The 24,611-nt window shown below is 33.7% G+C and overlaps 1 long non-coding RNA gene across 4 annotated transcripts; it reads left to right on the top strand.

Moving 5' to 3' along the window:
• The first annotated feature begins 5,371 nt into the window (after positions 1-5,371).
• On the top strand, positions 5,372-22,858 carry LOC127011663 (uncharacterized). Of its 4 annotated transcripts, none has more exons than XR_007764864.1 (2): positions 5,372-5,932; positions 21,757-22,858. It is a non-coding gene; the product is annotated as an uncharacterized LOC127011663 (long non-coding RNA). The 4 variants fall into 4 exon arrangements; XR_007764862.1 differs by lacking the exon at positions 5,372-5,932 and adding an exon at positions 10,486-11,155; XR_007764863.1 differs by lacking the exon at positions 5,372-5,932 and adding an exon at positions 15,812-16,497.
• The last annotated feature ends 1,753 nt before the right edge of the window (positions 22,859-24,611 follow it).

Genomic DNA, 24,611 nt, shown 5'->3' on the forward strand with positions numbered 1-24,611 from the left:
CAAATTCAAAGAATTGGAGATAAGTGATTGACTATCGTCAAATGAACAAAAAATTATTGACCGATAAATTTCTACTTTCTACAATTGATGACATTTTGAATCAACAAGATATTTTTCGTGTCTTGACCTTATGTCAGGATTCCACCAAAATGAACTCGGAAAAAGTTCACGAGATATGTCAGTTTCAACGAGCAATGGCTCGTTGTTTTTAAGATATGCAGGGAATACAACCTACGTTTACATCCAGAAAAATGTTCATTTTTTATGCATGAGGTGACTTTTCTTGGTCATAAATGCACAGATGAAGGAATACTTCTAGATGACAAGAAATATGACGTCATCATGAATTACCCAGTGCCGCACAATGCGGACAGCGCTAGACGTTTTGTAGCTTTTCCAATTATTATAGACGATTCATTGAAAACTTCCCGGCAATAACAAGACTATGCAAAAAGAATGTTCCTCTTAAAACGGACAGTTGAATAACGCATTCCAATATTAAAAAAACATAGTAATGGAACCAACATTGTTACAATATCCCTATTTTACTAAAGAATTCTGTATAATTACAGATACAATCAAACAAGCATGAGGAACGGTTTTAACTCAATACCATGATGGACTTGCTAATGCTTCTAGATCATTCACTAAAGGAGAAAGTAATAAGTGGTCTACTGTGCGGGAACTATCTACAATACACTTGGCAATATTACATTTTAGGCCATAAATATATGGAAAACATTTCATAATAAAAACAGACCACAGACCTTTTATATAATAATCAATCCCAGTTCTAAACTGACACGTATGAGGTCCGAATTAGAAGAATATGATTTCTCAGTTGAATACTTAAAGGGAAAAGACAACTATGTAGCTGATGCGCTATCAAGAATAACCATTAAAGACCTACAAATAATAACTGACAATATCAATAAAGTCACCAAAAGATATCACAATAGACAGAAAATCCGCGCGGAAAATAAAGAAAAAGAATTGCCTACGCAATCTTTAGATACAGCTTCTAGGCCCAACGTATATGAACCCGTAAACAATGACAAAGTACGTAAAGTAGTGACATTGCATGTAAAAGATATGCTATGTTTATTTCAACATGGCAGAAAAATTACAGCAAGATACGATGTTAGAGATTTATATACCAATGGAATCCAAGACTTATGTATGCATAAAATCAGCCAACTCAAAGTGGCACCGTGGGAAAATACCTTTGAATATACTTCAATAGATAATTTCAAATTAATGGCCAATAAAATATTGAAAACATTAAGAGTAGCGCTACTCATTCCGGTGACCCTAATAGATAAGCAAAAAGATAAAGAAGCCATTCTGTCTAACTTCCATAACGCTCCCATACAAGAAGGTCAAAATGGCATTTCAAAAACTTTAGCAAAAATAAAAAAAAAATTATTTTTTGAAGAATATGACTCGTGACATCACTGAGTATATACGAAAATGTCAAAAATGCCAGAAAGCTAAAATACGTAAACATAGTAACACCCCACTAACAATAACAGACACACCCATACATGCTTTCGACAGATTGATAGTGGACATTATTGGTCCACTACCAAAATCAGAAAATATCAACGAGTATGCAGTCACATTAATATGTAACTTAACTATGTGTTTAGTTGCCATACCTGTTACAAATAAGAATGCTAATACTGTCCCTAAAGCAATATTTGAATCTTTTATCCTGAAGTACGGTCCAATGAAGACGTTCATTACGTACATGGGAACAGAATACAAGAATTCAATTATAGACAATTTGTGCAAATATTTAAATATTAAGAATATTACATGTACAGCACACCACCACTAGTCAGTTGAAACAATAGAAAGAAGTCATAGAACTTTTAATGAATACATACGATCTTTTATCTCAGTTGATAAAACTGATTGGGCGTATGGCTTCAATATTTAGTTTTTTGTTTCAACACCAACCCCTCTATGGCACATAATTATTGTCCGTATGAGTTAGTACTTAGTAAAACAAGTAATTTAATAAAACAATTAAAGAACATAGATAGCAACAAAATATAATTTAGATGATTATGCTAAAGAAAGTAAATATAGTTATAAATAGGATAATAATAGAAGAGTATAAGAATAAAAATAAGGTATTATATGATCAAAAAGCATTATATAGTTTGCTTTTTGATCATATATTACCTTATTTTTATTCTTATGCTCTTCTATCATTATCCTTTATCATTATCATTTATCAGTAGGATATAAAGTATTATTAAGAAAGGAAACAGGTCATAAGTTAAATTATAAATATACTGGTCAGTATAAAGTAACGGAAATAGGAGATATAAATAATGTTATAATAGTTAATGACAAAAACGAAAAACAGATAGTTCTTAAGAATAGATTAAAGCTTTTTATTTCATAATCACACTTAGTATGGCCATACATAGATAATAACATGTATACGAGTACATGAATATATTTGATACATAAATATTTTTGATCATTTCAATTTATTAACGTTATTAAGTACAAAAAAATTATGTCAATAATATATCGACATCGACATTGACAGCGTGCCAAGAGCCCACAACCATTTCAAGTGCAAACGTAATATGAACTGCACTCTTAGCATACCGCGCTTAGAGTCAAGTCAGCATGGTTTCCATACTGACCGCTTATATACACATGTAAATACATAACTCTCTCTCTCTTTCTCCCGTTTTACATAACATATAAAATATATAAAACGGCTGCTCTGCCGCTGCGCCGACAGCTAGCAAGCCTTAGGCTAAGACAACCAAAATTCATTCGAATAAAGACGAATAAAGCTACCACAACCTACCAAAGCTTACATGGCGATCGTGACAAGTGTGACGAGGAGCAGGGAAGAGGCAACTGGACTTACTAACATTCTACATCTGAAGTGTTTGGCAACAAGGCGACAGGAGGAAATAAAACAAAAAGTCTGAGTGAGTAGAGTGTGAGTAATGGTACGTGGAGGTCAGAAAATTAAAATTAATAAAAGAATAGCGCACATCAAGTGGCTGCTAGTTGCACAGTAAACACCGAATCAACAAGATATTTTTCGTGTCTTGACCTTATGTCAGGATTCCACCAAAATGAACTCGGAAAAAGTTCACGAGATATGTCAGTTTCAACGAGCAATGGCTCGTTGTTTTTAAGATATGCAGGGAATACAACCTAAGTTTACATCCAGAAAAATGTTCATTTTTTATGCATGAGGTGACTTTTCTTGGTCATAAATGCACAGATGAAGGAATACTTCTAGATGACAAGAAATATGACGTCATCATGTATTACCCAGTGCCGCACAATGCGGACAGCGCTAGACGTTTTGTAGCTTTTCCAATTATTATAGACGATTCATTGAAAACTTCCCGGCAATAACAAGACTATGCAAAAAGAATGTTCCTCTTAAAACGGACAGTTGAATAACGCATTCCAATATTAAAAAAACATAGTAATGGAACCAACATTGTTACAATATCCCTATTTTACTAAAGAATTCTGTATAATTACAGATACAATCAAACAAGCATGAGGAACGGTTTTAACTCAATACCATGATGGACTTGCTAATGCTTCTAGATCATTCACTAAAGGAGAAAGTAATAAGTGGTCTACTGTGCGGGAACTATCTACAATACACTTGGCAATATTACATTTTAGGCCATAAATATATGGAAAACATTTCATAATAAAAACAGACCACAGACCTTTTATATAATAATCAATCCCAGTTCTAAACTGACACGTATGAGGTCCGAATTAGAAGAATATGATTTCTCAGTTGAATACTTAAAGGGAAAAGACAACTATGTAGCTGATGCGTTATCAAGAATAACCATTAAAGACCTACAAATAATAACTGACAATATCAATAAAGTCACCAAAAGATATCACAATAGACAGAAAATCCGCGCGGAAAATAAAGAAAAAGAATTGCCTATGCAATCTTTAGATACAGCTTCTAGGCCCAACGTATATGAACCCGTAAACAATGACAAAGTACGTAAAGTAGTGACATTGCATGTAAAAGATATGCTATGTTTATTTCAACATGGCAGAAAAATTACAGCAAGATACGATGTTAGAGATTTATATACCAATGGAATCCAAGACTTATGTATGCATAAAATCAGCCAACTCAAAGTGGCACCGTGGGAAAAAACCTTTGAATATACTTCAATAGATAATTTCAAATTAATGGCCAATAAAATATTGAAAACATTAAGAGTAGCGCTACTCATTCCGGCGACCCTAATAGATAAGCAAAAAGATAAAGAAGCCATTCTGTCTAACTTCCATAACGCTCCCATACAAGAAGGTCAAAATGGCATTTCAAAAACTTTAGCAAAAATAAAAAAAAAATTATTTTTTGAAGAATATGACTCGTGACATCACTGAGTATATACGAAAATGTCAAAAATGCCAGAAAGCTAAAATACGTAAACATAGTAACACCCCACTAACAATAACAGACACACCCATACATGCTTTCGACAGATTGATAGTGGACATTATTGGTCCACTACCAAAATCAGAAAATATCAACGAGTATGCAGTCACATTAATATGTAACTTAACTATGTGTTTAGTTGCCATACCTGTTACAAATAAGAATGCTAATACTGTCCCTAAAGCAATATTTGAATCTTTTATCCTGAAGTACGGTCCAATGAAGACGTTCATTACGTACATGGGAACAGAATACAAGAATTCAATTATAGACAATTTGTGCAAATATTTAAATATTAAGAATATTACATGTACAGCACACCACCACTAGTCAGTTGAAACAATAGAAAGAAGTCATAGAACTTTTAATGAATACATACGATCTTTTATATCAGTTGATAAAACTGATTGGGCGTATGGCTTCAATATTTAGTTTTTTGTTTCAACACCAACCCCTCTATGGCACATAATTATTGTCCGTATGAGTTAGTACTTAGTAAAACAAGTAATTTAATAAAACAATTAAAGAACATAGATAGCATAGAAACAAAATATAATTTAGATGATTATGCTAAAGAAAGTAAATATAGATATAAATAGGATAATAATAGAAGAGTATAAGAATAAAAATAAGTTACTATATGATCAAAAAGCATTATATAGTTTGCTTTTTGATCATATATTACCTTATTTTTATTCTTATGCTCTTCTATCATTATCCTTTATCATTATCATTTATCAGTAGGATATAAAGTATTATTAAGAAAGGAAACAGGTCATAAGTTAAATTATAAATATACTGGTCAGTATAAAGTAACGGAAATAGGAGATATAAATAATGTTATAATAGTTAATGACAAAAACGAAAAACAGATAGTTCTTAAGAATAGATTAAAGCTTTTTATTTCATAATCACACTTAGTATGGCCATACATAGATAATAACATGTATACGAGTACATGAATATATTTGATACATAAATATTTTTGATCATTTCAATTTATTAACGTTATTAAGTACAAAAAAATTATGTCAATAATATATCGACATCGACATTGACAGCGTGCCAAGAGCCCACAACCATTTCAAGTGCAAACGTAATATGAACTGCACTCTTAGCATACCGCGCTTAGAGTCAAGTCAGCATGGTTTCCATACTGACCGCTTATATACACATGTAAATACATAACTCTCTCTCTCTTTCTCCCGTTTTACATAACATATAAAATATATAAAACGGCTGCTCTGCCGCTGCGCCGACAGCTAGCAAGCCTTAGGCTAAGACAACCAAAATTCATTCGAATAAAGACGAATAAAGCTACCACAACCTACCAAAGCTTACATGGCGATCGTGACAAGTGTGACGAGGAGCAGGGAAGAGGCAACTGGACTTACTAACATTCTACATCTGAAGTGTTTGGCAACAAGGCGACAGGAGGAAATAAAACAAAAAGTCTGAGTGAGTAGAGTGTGAGTAATGGTACGTGGAGGTCAGAAAATTAAAATTAATAAAAGAATAGCGCACATCAAGTGGCTGCTAGTTGCACAGTAAACACCGCCTGCATGGACGACGGCTCAAAAACTTTATAATGAGCTTGAATTTTTAAAAGAAACCCTCAAAAATAGAGTACCACAAGTCACAACTTACTCAGCAAATAAAATAAAAGTTATAAATCAAAAACTCATAGCAAAAACAAATACTCCCAAGCCACTGCCGAAAAGACCAGAAGTGTGCCCGACGGACTGCCCCGGACCTCTCTACTTTAGGTCCGGGGCCGAAATTTGTATACCCTTGCAGTAAAAAGAAATAATCAACTTTTGTAACACCATGTGAAATTTTTAATGATTGTTGCTAACTTCAGTGATATTATAAAAACCATCATTTCATTCTTTTTTTTTTCAGACCGTTTTTTTTACGTATATATGTTAACTTAGTCCGATTTTTATTAAAATGAATTCGAAATTGTATTCCCAATATTATAAGATAATATGTCAAAAAGCCCCAAAGCTATAATTTGTTTCATATTATTTTTCCACCCATTTTCCGATTGTTCCTATGACACCTATACGATATAGACGGCCGATTTTGATCAAATTTAATTCAGAATTCAGAACTAATTAAAAAATGTGATTTCCAAACTTAGAACGCTATATAATAGAAAACACCAAAGATATAATTTTTTTTTATTTTTTCCACGATAGTTCCTATGGAAGCTATAAGATATAGTTGTCCGATCCGGCTGGTTCTGACTTATGTACTACCTGCAATACAAAGAAGTATTTTGGAAAAGTTTCAGCCCAATTGACTCGTCTAGTGAAGCTGATCAAGAATATATATACTTTATGGGGTCAGAAAAGTCTCGTTCAGTGAAATCATTATACCATCTGCAAGGGTATAAAAAAAGAACAAAGCGCACAAACAATATATATTTATGATAAAAAATATAAAAAAATTTTATTTAATAAGCAACGACAAGGAAATGAAATAAAATAAAGTAAATCTAAAACAATATATATACATATATGTATATTCAAGTATGGATACACAAATAGCCATAAGCAAAATATATATTGGGGACCCAGATTTCAGTAGAAGAAATCAGCAATTATATCAACCCCTGTTAGTGTATACGAGTTTGAAATCATTTATATAGACACATTTAACTGTCATGCCTCACCATTGTTTCATTGCACTGCAACCCAAAAAGAAATAGCATTAACGACCATTCCGGGTGAGCAGTTAGATCAAGAAAAGACGAGAATCCAATCTTAGGCAGAGCAATTGTTATGACGGTATTTAAGAAATAATTCATATCCATAACATAATGGAACGGAATGAATTTTCAAAAGAATTATCAAACATTAAAGCAGATGACTATTGCATAATAAAAACAAATCTAAAAGGTGATGCCAGAAACCAAGTCGGAAATGAATAAACTATATCAGAAGTCATTTCCGGACTAAAAAGTAATGTCAAAGGCGAAACTATAGAAGTACTATTAGCCAAAATGATGAATCTACACGAACGAATCAAAACTGCCAACCAATCACGTCAGATGTTGAGCAGATGACTAAAGCTCTAGAAAGTGCGAACATAACGGACGGCCTAACCCTTGAGCTAGCCAGAAGTTATTCTACACAGTCTGCAGTTAAGGCAATGACAAAGAATTGCGCAATTGATAAGGTAAAACTCTTCAAGCAGGCTGACACCTTCAACACCATGAATTATGCCATATCCAAGGTTTGTAAATAGTTGCACGGAAGCAACTGGACCACCAAATCCTGTCCTTTATTATAAAAATTATCCTCAGCCTGGTGGAAACCGCGGACGGGAAAATTTCAGAAGTAACTTTTATGGTCGTAATAATAATTACAACAACTATACAGAGGAAACAATGAAGGACGTGGTAGCTCAAATCAAGGCCACAATAGCAATAGCACCAATAACCATGTGATAGTAGCCCAAATTTCACAGCTCTCAAGCTTATGCACCAAATACAGTGATACATTCGAATTGAACACAGAACCAATCAGTACAAATAATTTCTACAAACAGAAACTGAGATTAAAGGATGATGAACCAGTATACGTCAAAAATTATAGAAGCCCACACAGTCAGGACGAGATACAGGGCAAGGCGGAAAATTGATCACAGACGGAATAGTCGAATCTGAATATAATAGCCCATTATTACTTGTCCCCAAAAAAACATCTCCCGCTTCAAATTCAAAGAATTGGAGATAAGTGATTGACTATCGTCAAATGAACAAAAAATTATTGACCGATAAATTTCTACTTTCTACAATTGATGACATTTTGGATCAACAAGATATTTTTCGTGCCTTGACCTTATGTCAGGATTCCACCAAAATGAACTCGGAAAAAGTTCACGAGATATGTCAGTTTCAACGAGCAATGGCTCGTTGTTTTTAAGATATGCAGGGAATACAACCTACGTTTACATCCAGAAAAATGTTCATTTTTTATGCATGAGGTGACTTTTCTTGGTCATAAATGCACAGATGAAGGAATACTTCTAGATGACAAGAAATATGACGTCATCATGAATTACCCAGTGCCGCACAATGCGGACAGCGCTAGACGTTTTGTAGCTTTTCCAATTATTATAGACGATTCATTGAAAACTTCCCGGCAATAACAAGACTATGCAAAAAGAATGTTCCTCTTAAAACGGACAGTTGAATAACGCATTCCAATATTAAAAAAACATAGTAATGGAACCAACATTGTTACAATATCCCTATTTTACTAAAGAATTCTGTATAATTACAGATACAATCAAACAAGCATGAGGAACGGTTTTAACTCAATACCATGATGGACTTGCTAATGCTTCTAGATCATTCACTAAAGGAGAAAGTAATAAGTGGTCTACTGTGCGGGAACTATCTACAATACACTTGGCAATATTACATTTTAGGCCATAAATATATGGAAAACATTTCATAATAAAAACAGACCACAGACCTTTTATATAATAATCAATCCCAGTTCTAAACTGACACGTATGAGGTCCGAATTAGAAGAATATGATTTCTCAGTTGAATACTTAAAGGGAAAAGACAACTATGTAGCTGATGCGTTATCAAGAATAACCATTAAAGACCTACAAATAATAACTGACAATATCAATAAAGTCACCAAAAGATATCACAATAGACAGAAAATCCGCGCGGAAAATAAAGGAAAAGAATTGCCTATGCAATCTTTAGATACAGCTTCTAGGCCCAACGTATATGAACCCGTAAACAATGACAAAGTACGTAAAGTAGTGACATTGCATGTAAAAGATATGCTATGTTTATTTCAACATGGCAAAAAAATTACAGCAAGATACGATGTTAGAGATTTATATACCAATGGAATCCAAGACTTATGTATGCATAAAATCAGCCAACTCAAAGTGGCACCGTGGGAAAATACCTTTGAATATACTTCAATAGATAATTTCAAATTAATGGCCAATAAAATATTGAAAACATTAAGAGTAGCGCTACTCATTCCGGCGACCCTAATAAATAAGCAAAAAGATAAAGAAGCCATTCTGTCTAACTTCCATAACGCTCCCATACAAGAAGGTCAAAATGGCATTTCAAAAACTTTAGCAAAAATAAAAAAAAAATTATTTTTTGAAGAATGACTCGTGACATCACTGAGTATATACGAAAATGTCAAAAATGCCAGAAAGCTAAAATACGTAAACATAGTAACACCCCACTAACAATAACAGACACACCCATACATGCTTTCGACAGATTGATAGTGGACATTATTGGTCCACTACCAAAATCAGAAAATATCAACGAGTATGCAGTCACATTAATATGTAACTTAACTATGTGTTTAGTTGCCATACCTGTTACAAATAAGAATGCTAATACTGTCCCTAAAGCAATATTTGAATCTTTTATCCTGAAGTACGGTCCAATGAAGACGTTCATTACGTACATGGGAACAGAATACAAGAATTCAATTATAGACAATTTGTGCAAATATTTAAATATTAAGAATATTACATGTACAGCACACCACCACTAGTCAGTTGAAACAATAGAAAGAAGTCATAGAACTTTTAATGAATACATACGATCTTTTATATCAGTTGATAAAACTGATTGGGCGTATGGCTTCAATATTTAGTTTTTTGTTTCAACACCAACCCCTCTATGGCACATAATTATTGTCCGTATGAGTTAGTACTTAGTAAAACAAGAAATTTAATAAAACAATTAAAGAACATAGATAGCAACAAAATATAATTTAGATGATTATGCTAAAGAAAGTAAATATAGTTATAAATAGGATTATAATAGAAGAGTATAAGAATAAAAATAAGGTACTATATGATCAAAAAGCATTATATAGTTTGCTTTTTGATCATATATTACCTTATTTTTATTCTTATGCTCTTCTATCATTATCCTTTATCATTATCATTTATCAGTAGGATATAAAGTATTATTAAGAAAGGAAATAGGTCATAAGTTAAATTATAAATATACTGGTCAGTATAAAGTAACGGAAATAGGAGATATAAATAATGTTATAATAGTTAATGACAAAAACGAAAAACAGATAGTTCTTAAGGATAGATTAAAGCTTTTTATTTCATAATCACACTTAGTATGGCCATACATAGATAATAACATGTATACGAGTACATGAATATATTTGATACATAAATATTTTTGATCATTTCAATTTATTAACGTTATTAAGTACAAAAAAATTATGTCAATAATATATCGACATCGACATTGACAGCGTGCCAAGAGCCCACAACCATTTCAAGTGCAAACGTAATATGAACTGCACTCTTAGCATACCGCGCTTAGAGTCAAGTCAGCATGGTTTCCATACTGACCGCTTATATACACATGTAAATACATAACTCTCTCTCTCTTTCTCCCGTTTTACATAACATATAAAATATATAAAACGGCTGCTCTGCCGCTGCGCCGACAGCTAGCAAGCCTTAGGCTAAGACAACCAAAATTCATTCGAATAAAGACGAATAAAGCTACCACAACCTACCAAAGCTTACATGGCGATCGTGACAAGTGTGACGAGGAGCAGGGAAGAGGCAACTGGACTTACTAACATTCTACATCTGAAGTGTTTGGCAACAAGGCGACAGGAGGAAATAAAACAAAAAGTCTGAGTGAGTGACTGTGAGTAATGGTACGTGGAGGTCAGAAAATTAAAATGAATAAAAGAATAGGGCACATCAAGTGGCTGCTAGTTGCACAGTCAACACCGCCTGCATGGACGACGGCTCAAAAACTTTATAATGAGTTTGAATTTTTAAAAGAAACCCTCAAAAATAGAGTACCACAAGTCACAACTCACTCAGCAAATAAAATAAAAGTTATAAATCAAAAACTCATAGCAAAAACAAATATTCCCAAGCCACTGCCGAAAAGACCAGAAGTCTGCCCGACGGACTGCCCCGGACCTCTCTACTTTACAACAATTACGCATGAATAAAGCCGAAGACCGGTGCGAAGACCGGCACCGTCCCCGGCCCCGCCTAAGCCAATAGGGTCCGGAAATCAGCAGCAGATCAACAAGCGAGAGGGGCAACCCGCCAGTTTCACCTGCGAAGGAGCCGAAATTTGTATACCCTTGCAGTAAAAAGAAATAATCAACTTTTGTAACACCATGTGAAATTTTTAATGATATTATAAAAACCATCATTTCATTCTTTCTTTTTCAGACCGTTTTTTTTGACGTTTATAAGTTAACTTAGTCCAATTTTTATAAAATGGAATTCGAAATTGTATTCCCAATATTATAAGATAATTTGTCAAAAAGCCCCAAAGCTATAAATTGTTTCATATTATTTTTCCACCCATTTTCCGATTGTTCCTATGACACCTATACGATATAGACGTCCGATTTTGATCAAATTTAATTCAAAATTCAGAACTAATTAAAAAATGTGATTTCCAAACTTAGAACGCTATATAATAGAAAACACCAAAGATATAATTTTTTTTTATTTTTTCCACGATAGTTCCTATGGAAGCTATAAGATATAGTTGTCCGATCCGGCTGGTTCTGACTTATGTACTACCTGCAATACAAAGAAGTATTTTGGAAAAGTTTCAGCCCAATTGACTCGTCTAGTGAAGCTGATCAAGAATATATATACTTTATGGGGTCAGAAAAGTCTCCTTCAGTGAAATCATAATACCATCTGCAAGTGTATAAAAAGAGAACAAAGCGCACAAACAATATATATTTATGATAAAAAATATAAAAAAATTGTATTTAATAAGCAACGACAAGAAAATGAAATAAAATAAAGTAAATTTAAAAAAATATATATACATATATGTATATTCAAGTATGGATACACAAAGAGCCATAAGCAAAATATATATTGGGGACCCAGATTTCAGTAGAAGAAATCAGCAATTATATCAACCCCTGTTAGTGTATACGTGTTTGAAATTCTTTATATAGACACATTTAACTGTCATGCCCCACCATTGTTTCACTGCACTGCAACCCAAAAAGAAATAGCATTAACGACCATTCCGGGTGAGCAGTTAGATCAAGAAAAGACGAGAATCCAATCTTAGGCAGAGCAATTGTTATGACGGTATTTAAGAAATAATTCATATCCATAACATAATGGAACGGAATGAATTTTCAAAAGAATTATCAAACATTAAAGCAGATGACTATTGCATAATAAAAACAAATCTAAAAGGTGATGCCAGAAACCAAGTCGGAAATGAATAAACTATATCAGAAGTCATTTCCGGACTAAAAAGTAATGTCAAAGGCGAAACTATAGAAGTACTATTAGCCAAAATGATGAATCTACACGAACGAAACAAAACTGCCAACCAATCACGTCAGATGTTGAGCAGATGACTAAAGCTCTAGAAAGTGCGAACATAACGGACGGCCTAACCCTTGAGCTAGCCAGAAGTTATTCTACACAGTCTGCAGTTAAGGCAATGACAAAGAATTGCGCAATTGATAAGGTAAAACTCTTCAAGCAGGCTGGCACCTTCAACACCATGAATTATGCCATATCCAAGGTTTGTAAATAGTTGCACGGAAGCAACTGGACAACCAAATCCTGTCCTTTATTATAAAAATTATCCTCAGCCTGGTGGAAAACGCGGACGTGAAAATTTCAGAAGTAACTTTTATGGTTGTAATAATAATTACAACAACTATACAGAGGAAACAATGAAGGACGTGGTAGCTCAAATCAAGGCCACAATAGCAATAAGACCAATAACCATGTGATAGTAGCCCAAATTTCACAGCTCTCAAGCTTATGCACCAAATACAGTGATACATTCGAATTGAACACAGAACCAATCAGTACAAATAATTTCTACAAACAGAAACTGAGATTAAAGGATGATGAACCAGTATACGTCAAAAATTATAGAAGCCCACACTGTCAGGACGAGATACAGGGCAAGGCGGAAAATTGATCACAGACGGAATAGTCGAATCTGAATATAATAGCCCATTATTACTTGTCCCCAAAAAAACATCTCCCGCTTCAAATTCAAAGAATTGGAGATAAGTGATTGACTATCGTCAAATGAACAAAAAATTATTGACCGATAAATTTCTACTTTCTACAATTGATGACATTTTGGATCAACAAGATATTTTTCGTGTCTTGACCTTATGTCAGGATTCCACCAAAATGAACTCGAAAAAAGTTCACGAGATATGTCAGTTTCAACGAGCAATGGCTCGTTGTTTTTAAGATATGCAGGGAATACAACCTAAGTTTACATCCAGAAAAATGTTCATTTTTTATGCATGAGGTGACTTTTCTTGGTCATAAATGCACAGATGAAGGAATACTTCTAGATGACAAGAAATATGACGTCATCATGAATTACCCAGTGCCGCACAATGCGGACAGCGCTAGACGTTTTGTAGCTTTTCCAATTATTATAGACGATTCATTGAAAACTTCCCGGCAATAACAAGACTATGCAAAAAGAATGTTCCTCTTTAAACGGACAGTTGAATAACGCATTCCAATATTAAAAAAACATAGTAATGGAACCAACATTGTTACAATATCCCTATTTTACTAAAGAATTCTGTATAATTACAGATACAATCAAACAAGCATGAGGAACGGTTTTAACTCAATACCATGATGGACTTGCTAATGCTTCTAGATCATTCACTAAAGGAGAAAGTAATAAGTGGTCTACTGTGCGGGAACTATCTACAATACACTTGGCAATATTACATTTTAGGCCATAAATATATGGAAAACATTTCATAATAAAAACAGACCACAGACCTTTTATATAATAATCAATCCCAGTTCTAAACTGACACGTATGAGGTCCGAATTAGAAGAATATGATTTCTCAGTTGAATACTTAAAGGGAAAAGACAACTATGTAGCTGATGCGTTATCAAGAATAACCATTAAAGACCTACAAATAATAACTGACAATATCAATAAAGTCACCAAAAGATATCACAATAGACAGAAAATCCGCGCGGAAAATAAAGAAAAAGAATTGCCTATGCAATCTTTAGATACAGCTTCTAGGCCCAACGTATATGAACCCGTAAACAATGACAAAGTACGTAAAGTAGTGACATTGCATGTAAAAGATATGCTATGTTTATTTCAACATGGCAGAAAAATTACAGCAAGATACGATGTTAGAGATTTATATACCAATGGAATCCAAGACTTATGTATGCATAAAATCAGCCAACTCAAAGTGGCACCGTGGGAAAATACCTTTGAATATACTTCAATAGATAATTTCAAATTAATGGCCAATAAAATATTGAAAACATTAAGAGTAGCGCTACTCATTCCGGCGACCCTAATAGATAAGCAAAAAGATAAAGAAGCCATTCTGTCTAACTTCCATAACGCTCCCATACAAGAAGGTCAAAATGGCATTTCAAAAACTTTAGCAAAAATAAAAAAAAAATTATTTTTTGAAGAATATGACTCGTGACATCACTGAGTATATACGAAAATGTCAAAAATGCCAGAAAGCTAAAATACGTAAACATAGTAACACCCCACTAACAATAACAGACACACCCATACATGCTTTCGACAGATTGATAGTGGACATTATTGGTCCACTACCAAAATCAGAAAATATCAACGAGTATGCAGTCACATTAATATGTAACTTAACTATGTGTTTAGTTGCCATACCTGTTACAAATAAGAATGCTAATACTGTCCCTAAAGCAATATTTGAATCTTTTATCCTGAAGTACGGTCCAATGAAGACGTTCATTACGTACATGGGAACAGAATACAAGAATTCAATTATAGACAATTTGTGCAAATATTTAAATATTAAGAATATTACATGTACAGCACACCACCACTAGTCAGTTGAAACAATAGAAAGAAGTCATAGAACTTTTAATGAATACATACGATCTTTTATATCAGTTGATAAAACTGATTGGGCGTATGGCTTCAATATTTAGTTTTTTGTTTCAACACCAACCCCTCTATGGCACATAATTATTGTCCGTATGAGTTAGTACTTAGTAAAACAAGTAATTTAATAAAACAATTAAAGAACATAGATAGCATAGAAACAAAATATAATTTAGATGATTATGCTAAAGAAAGTAAATATAGATATAAATAGGATAATAATAGAAGAGTATAAGAATAAAAATAAGGTACTATATGATCAAAAAGCATTATATAGTTTGCTTTTTGATCATATATTACCTTATTTTTATTCTTATGCTCTTCTATCATTATCCTTTATCATTATCATTTATCAGTAGGATATAAAGTATTATTAAGAAAGGAAACAGGTCATAAGTTAAATTATAAATATACTGGTCAGTATAAAGTAACGGAAATAGGAGATATAAATAATGTTATAATAGTTAATGACAAAAACGAAAAACAGATAGTTCTTAAGGATAGATTAAAGCTTTTTATTTCATAATCACACTTAGTATGGCCATACATAGATAATAACATGTATACGAGTACATGAATATATTTGATACATAAATATTTTTGATCATTCCAATTTATTAACGTTATTAAGTACAAAAAAATTATGTCAATAATATATCGACATCGACATTGACAGCGTGCCAAGAGCCCACAACCATTTCAAGTGCAAACGTAATATGAACTGCACTCTTAGCATACCGCGCTTAGAGTCAAGTCAGCATGGTTTCCATACTGACCGCTTATATACACATGTAAATACATAACTCTCTCTCTCTTTCTCCCGTTTTACATAACATATAAAATATATAAAACGGCTGCTCTGCCGCTGCGCCGACAGCTAGCAAGCCTTAGGCTAAGACAACCAAAATTCATTCGAATAAAGACGAATAAAGCTACCACAACCTACCAAAGCTTACATGGCGATCGTGACAAGTGTGACGAGGAGCAGGGAAGAGGCAACTGGACTTACTAACATTCTACATCTGAAGTGTTTGGCAACAAGGCGACAGGAGGAAATAAAACAAAAAGTCTGAGTGAGTAGAGTGTAAGTAATGGTACGTGGAGGTCAGAAAATTAAAATGAATAAAAGAATAGCGCACATCAAGTGGCTGCTAGTTGCACAGTAAACACCGCCTGCATGGACGACGGCTCAAAAACTTTATAATGAGCTTGAATTTTTAAAAGAAACCCTCAAAAATAGAGTACCACAAGTCACAACTCACTCAGCAAATAAAATAAAAGTTATAAATCAAAAACTCATAGCAAAAACAAATACTCCCAAGCCACTGCCGAAAAGACCAGAAGTCTGCCCGACGGACTGCCCCGGACCTCTCTACTTTACAACAATTACGCATGAATAAAGCCGAAGACCGGTGCGAAGACCGGCACCGTCCCCGGCCCCGCCTAAGCCAATAGGGTCCGGACATCAGCAGCAGATCAACAAGCGAGAGGGGCAACCCGCCAGTTTCACCTCCGAAGGAGCCGAAATTTGTATACCCTTGCAGTAAAAAGAAATAATCAACTTTTGTAACACCATGTGAAATTTTTAATGATATTATAAAAACCATCATTTCATTCTTTCTTTTTCAGACCGTTTTTTTTTGACGTTTATAAGTTAACTTAGTCCAATTTATATAAAATTGAATTCGAAATTGTATTCCTAATATTATAAGATAATATGTCAAAAAGCCCCAAAGCTATAACTTGTTTCATATTATTTTTCCACCCATTTTCCGATTGTTCCTATGACACCTATACGATATAGACGTCCGATTTTGATCAAATTTAATTTAAAATTCAGAACTAATTAAAAAATGTGATTTCCAAACTTAGAACGCTATATAATAGAAAACACCAAAGATATAATTTTTTTTTATTTTTTCCACGATAGTTCCTATGGAAGCTATAAGATATAGTTGTCCGATCCGGCTGGTTCTGACTTATGTACTACCTGCAATACAAAGAAGTATTTTGGAAAAGTTTCAGCCCAATTGACTCGTCTAGTGAAGCTGATCAAGAATATATATACTTTATGGGGTCAGAAAAGTCTCCTTCAGTGAAATCATAATACCATCTGCAAGTGTATAAAAAGAGAACAAAGCGCACAAACAATATATATTTATGATAAAAAATATACAAAAATTGTATTTAATAAGCAACGACAAGAAAATGAAATAAAATAAAGTAAATTTAAAAAAATATATATACATATATGTATATTCAAGTATGGATACACAAAGAGCCATAAGCAAAATATATATTGGGGACCCAGATTTCAGTAGAAGAAATCAGCAATTATATCAACCCCTGTTAGTGTATACGAGTTTGAAATTCTTTATATAGACACATTTAACTGTCATGCCTCACCATTGTTTCACTGCACTGCAACCCAAAAAGAAATAGCATTAACGACCATTCCGGGTGAGCAGTTAGTTCAAGAAAAGACGAGAATCCAATCTTAGGCAGAGCAATTGTTATGACGGTATTTAAGAAATAATTCATATCCATAACATAATGGAACGGAATGAATTTTCAAAAGAATTATCAAACATTAAAGCAGATGACTATTGCATAATAAAAACAAATCTAAAAGGTGATGCCAGAAACCAAGTCGGAAATGAATAAACTATATCAGAAGTCATTTCCGGACTAAAAAGTAATGTCAAAGGCGAAACTATAGAAGTACTATTAGCCAAAATGATGAATCTACACGAACGAAACAAAACTGCCAACCAATCACGTCAGATGTTGAGCAGATGACTAAAGCTCTAGAAAGTGCGTACATAACGGACGGCCTAACCCTTGAGCTAGCCAGAAGTTATTCTACACAGTCTGCAGTTAAGGCAATGACAAAGAATTGCGCAATTGATAAGGTAAAACTCTTCAAGCAGGCTGGCACCTTCAACACCATGAATTATGCCATATCCAAGGTTTGTAAATAGTTGCACGGAAGCAACTGGACAACCAAATCCTGTCCTTTATTATAAAAATTATCCTCAGCCTGGTGGAAACCGCGGACGTGAAAATTTCAGAAGTAACTTTTATGGTTGTAATAATAATTACAACAACTATACAGAGGAAACAATGAAGGACGTGGTAGCTCAAATCAAGGCCACAATAGCAATAAGACCAATAACCATGTGATAGTAGCCCAAATTTCACAGCTCTCAAGCTTATGCACCAAATACAGTGATACATTCGAATTGAACACAGAACCAATCAGTACAAATAATTTCTACAAACAGAAACTGAGATTAAAGGATGATGAACCAGTATACGTCAAAAATTATAGAAGCCCACACAGTCAGGACGAGATACAGGGCAAGGCGGAAAATTGATCACAGACGGAATAGTAGAATCTGAATATAATAGCCCATTATTACTTGTCCCCAAAAAAACATCTCCCGCTTCAAATTCAAAGAATTGGAGATTAGTGATTGACTATCGTCAAATAAACAAAAAATTATTGACCGATAAATTTCTACTTTCTACAATTGATGACATTTTGGATCAACAAGATATTTTTCGTGTCTTGACCTTATGTCAGGATTCCACCAAAATGAACTCGGAAAAAGTTCACGAGATATGTCAGTTTCAACGAGCAATGGCTCGTTGTTTTTAAGATATGCAGGGAATACAACCTAAGTTTACATCCAGAAAAATGTTCATTTTTTATGCATGAGGTGACTTTTCTTGGTCATAAATGCACAGATGAAGGAATACTTCTAGATGACAAGAAATATGACGTCATCATGAATTACCCAGTGCCGCACAATGCGGACAGCGCTAGACGTTTTGTAGCTTTTCCAATTATTATAGACGATTCATTGAAAACTTCCCGGCAATAACAAGACTATGCAAAAAGAATGTTCCTCTTAAAACGGACAGTTGAATAACGCATTCCAATATTAAAAAAACATAGTAATGGAACCAACATTGTTACAATATCCCTATTTTACTAAAGAATTCTGTATAATTACAGATACAATCAAACAAGCATGAGGAACGGTTTTAACTCAATACCATGATGGACTTGCTAATGCTTCTAGATCATTCACTAAAGGAGAAAGTAATAAGTGGTCTTCTGTGCGGGAACTATCTACAATACACTTGGCAATATTACATTTTAGGCCATAAATATATGGAAAACATTTCATAATAAAAACAGACCTACATATAATAACTGACAATATCAATAAAGTCACCAAAAGATATCACAATAGACAGAAAATCCGCGCGGAAAATAAAGAAAAAGAATTGCCTACGCAATCTTTAGATACAGCTTCTAGGCCCAACGTATATGAACCCGTAAACAATGACAAAGTACGTAAAGTAGTGACATTGCATGTAAAAGATATGCTATGTTTATTTCAACATGGCAGAAAAATTACAGCAAGATACGATGTTAGAGATTTATATACCAATGGAATCCAAGACTTATGTATGCATAAAATCAGCCAACTCAAAGTGGCACCGTGGGAAAATACCTTTGAATATACTTCAATAGATAATTTCAAATTAATGGACAATAAAATATTGAAAACATTAAGAGTAGCGCTACTCATTCCGGCGACCCTAATAGATAAGCAAAAAGATAAAGAAGCCATTCTGTCTAACTTCCATAACGCTCCCATACAAGAAGGTCAAAATGGCATTTCAAAAACTTTAGCAAAAATAAAAAAAAAATTATTTTTTGAAGAATATGACTCGTGATATCACTGAGTATATACGAAAATGTCAAAAATGCCAGAAAGCTAAAATACGTAAACATAGTAACACCCCACTAACAATAACAGACACACCCATACATGCTTTCGACAGATTGATAGTGGACATTATTGGTCCACTACCAAAATCAGAAAATATCAACGAGTATGCAGTCACATTAATATGTAACTTAACTATGTGTTTAGTTGCCATACCTGTTACAAATAAGAATGCTAATACTGTCCCTAAAGCAATATTTGAATCTTTTATCCTGAAGTACGGTCCAATGAAGACGTTCATTACGTACATGGGAACAGAATACAAGAATTCAATTATAGACAATTTGTGCAAATATTTAAATATTAAGAATATTACATGTACAGCACACCACCACTAGTCAGTTGAAACAATAGAAAGAAGTCATAGAACTTTTAATGAATACATACGATCTTTTATATCAGTTGATAAAACTGATTGGGCGTATGGCTTCAATATTTAGTTTTTTGTTTCAACACCAACCCCTCTATGGCACATAATTATTGTCCGTATGAGTTAGTACTTAGTAAAACAAGTAATTTAATAAAACAATTAAAGAACATAGATAGCATAGAAACAAAATATAATTTAGATGATTATGCTAAAGAAAGTAAATATAGATATAAATAGGATAATAATAGAAGAGTATAAGAATAAAAATAAGGTACTATATGATCAAAAAGCATTATATAGTTTGCTTTTTGATCATATATTACCTTATTTTTATTCTTATGCTCTTCTATCATTATCCTTTATCATTATCATTTATCAGTAGGATATAAAGTATTATTAAGAAACGAAACAGGTCATAAGTTAAATTATAAATATACTGGTCAGTATAAAGTAACGGAAATAGGAGATATAAATAATGTTATAATAGTTAATGACAAAAACGAAAAACAGATAGTTCTTAAGGATAGATTAAAGCTTTTTATTTCATAATCACACTTAGTATGGCCATACATAGATAATAACATGTATACGAGTACATGAATATATTTGATACATAAATATTTTTGATCATTTCAATTTATTAACGTTATTAAGTACAAAAAAATTATGTCAATAATATATCGACATCGACATTGACAGCGTGCCAAGAGCCCACAACCATTTCAAGTGCAAACGTAATATGAACTGCACTCTTAGCATACCGCGCTTAGAGTCAAGTCAGCATGGTTTCCATACTGACCGCTTATATACACATGTAAATACATAACTCTCTCTCTCTTTCTCCCGTTTTACATAACATATAAAATATATAAAACGGCTGCTCTGCCGCTGCGCCGACAGCTAGCAAGCCTTAGGCTAAGACAACCAAAATTCATTCGAATAAAGACGAATAAAGCTACCACAACCTACCAAAGCTTACATGGCGATCGTGACAAGTGTGACGAGGAGCAGGGAAGAGGCAACTGGACTTACTAACATTCTACATCTGAAGTGTTTGGCAACAAGGCGACAGGAGGAAATAAAACAAAAAGTCTGAGTGAGTAGAGTGTAAGTAATGGTACGTGGAGGTCAGAAAATTAAAATGAATAAAAGAATAGCGCACATCAAGTGGCTGCTAGTTGCACAGTAAACACCGCCTGCATGGACGACGGCTCAAAAACTTTATAATGAGCTTGAATTTTTAAAAGAAACCCTCAAAAATAGAGTACCACAAGTCACAACTCACTCAGCAAATAAAATAAAAGTTATAAATCAAAAACTCATAGCAAAAACAAATACTCCCAAGCCACTGCCGAAAAGACCAGAAGTCTGCCCGACGGACTGCCCCGGACCTCTCTACTTTACAACAATTACGCATGAATAAAGCCGAAGACCGGTGCGAAGACCGGCACCGTCCCCGGCCCCGCCTAAGCCAATAGGGTCCGGACATCAGCAGCAGATCAACAAGCGAGAGGGGCAACCCGCCAGTTTCACCTCCGAAGGAGCCGAAATTTGTATACCCTTGCAGTAAAAAGAAATAATCAACTTTTGTAACACCATGTGAAATTTTTAATGATATTATAAAAACCATCATTTCATTCTTTCTTTTTCAGACCGTTTTTTTTGACGTTTATAAGTTAACTTAGTCCAATTTTTATAAAATTGAATTCGAAATTGTATTCCCAATATTATAAGATAATATGTCAAAAAGCCCCAAAGCTATAACTTGTTTCATATTATTTTTCCACCCATTTTCCGATTGTTCCTATGACACCTATACGATATAGACGTCCGATTTTGATCAAATTTAATTCAAAATTCAGAACTAATTAAAAAATGTGATTTCCAAACTTAGAACGCTATATAATAGAAAACACCAAAGATATAATTTTTTTTATTTTTTCCACGATAGTTCCTATGGAAGCTATAAGATATAGTTGTCCGATCCGGCTGGTTCTGACTTATGTACTACCTGCAATACAAAGAAGTATTTTGGAAAAGTTTTAGCCCAATTGACTCGTCTAGTGAAGCTGATCAAGAATATATATACTTTATGGGGTCAGAAAAGTCTCCTTCAGTGAAATCATTATACCATCTGCAAGGGTATAAAAAGAGAACAAAGCGCACAAACAATATATATTTATGATAAAAAATATAAAAATATTTTATTTAATAAGCAACGACAAGGAAATGAAATAAAATAAAGTAAATCTAAAACAATATATATACATATATGTATATTCAAGTATGGATACACAAAGAGCCATAAGCAAAATATATATTGGGGACCCAGATTTCAGTAGAAGAAATCAGCAATTATATCAATCCCAGTTAGTGTATACGAGTTTGAAATTCTTTATTTAGACACATTTAACTGTCATGCCTCACCATTGTTTCACTGCACTGCAACCCAAAAAGAAATAGCATTAACGACCATTCCGGGTGAGCAGTTAGATCAAGAAAAGACGAGAACCCAATCTTAGGCAGGGCAATCAATTGTTATGACGGTATTTAAGAAATAATTCATATCCATAACATAATGGAACGGAATGAATTTTCAAAAGAATTATCAAACATTAAAGCAGATGACTATTGCATAATAAAAACAAATCTAAAAGGTGATGCCAGAAACCAAGTCGGAAATGAATAAACTATATCAGAAGTCATTTCCGGACTAAAAAGTAATGTCAAATGCGAAACTATAGAAGTACTATTAGCCAAAATGATGAATCTACACGAACGAAACAAAACTGCCAACCAATCACGTCAGATGTTGAGCAGATGACTAAAGCTCTAGAAAGTGCGTACATAACGGACGGCCTAACCCTTGAGGTAGCCAGAAGTTATTCTACACAGTCTGCAGTTAAGGCAATGACAAAGAATTGCGCAATTGATAAGGTAAAACTCTTCAAGCAGGCTGGCACCTTCAACACCATGAATTATGCCATATCCAAGGTTTGTAAATAGTTGCACGGAAGCAACTGGACAACCAAATCCTGTCCTTTATTATAAAAATTATCCTCAGCCTGGTGGAAACCGCGGACGTGAAAATTTCAGAAGTAACTTTTATGGTCGTAATAATAATTACAACAACTACACAGAGGAAACAATGAAGGACGTGGTAGCTCAAATCAAGGCCACCAATAACCATGTGATAGTAGCCCAAATTTCACAGCTCTCAAGCTTATGCACCAAATACAGTGATACATTCGAATTGAACACAGAACCAATCAGTACAAATAATTTCTACAAACAGAAACTGAGATTAAAGGATGATGAACCAGTATACGTCAAAAATTATAGAAGCCCACACAGTCAGGACGAGATACAGGGCAAGGCGGAAAATTGATCACAGACGGAATAGTCGAATCTGAATATAATAGCCCATTATTACTTGTCCCCAAAAAATCATCTCCCGCTTCAAATTCAAAGAATTGGAGATTAGTGATTGACTATCGTCAAATAAACAAAAAATTATTGACCGATAAATTTCTACTTTCTACAATTGATGACATTTTGGATCAACAAGATATTTTTCGTGACTTGACCTTATGTCAGGATTCCACCAAAATGAACTCGGAAAAAGTTCACGAGATATGTCAGTTTCAACGAGCAATGGCTCGTTGTTTTTAAGATATGCAGGGAATACAACCTAAGTTTACATCCAGAAAAATGTTCATTTTTTATGCATGAGGTGACTTTTCTTGGTCATAAATGCACAGATGAAGGAATACTTCTAGATGACAAGAAATATGACGTCATCATGAATTACCCAGTGCCGCACAATGCGGACAGCGCTAGACGTTTTGTAGCTTTTCCAATTATTATAGACGATTCATTGAAAACTTCCCGGCAATAACAAGACTATGCAAAAAGAATGTTCCTCTTAAAACGGACAGTTGAATAACGCATTCCAATATTAAAAAAACATAGTAATGGAACCAACATTGTTACAATATCCCTATTTTACTAA

Source organism: Drosophila biarmipes, unplaced genomic scaffold, assembly GCF_025231255.1.
Source record: "Drosophila biarmipes strain raj3 unplaced genomic scaffold, RU_DBia_V1.1 ptg000005l, whole genome shotgun sequence".
Classification (NCBI taxonomy): domain Eukaryota; kingdom Metazoa; phylum Arthropoda; class Insecta; order Diptera; family Drosophilidae; genus Drosophila; species Drosophila biarmipes.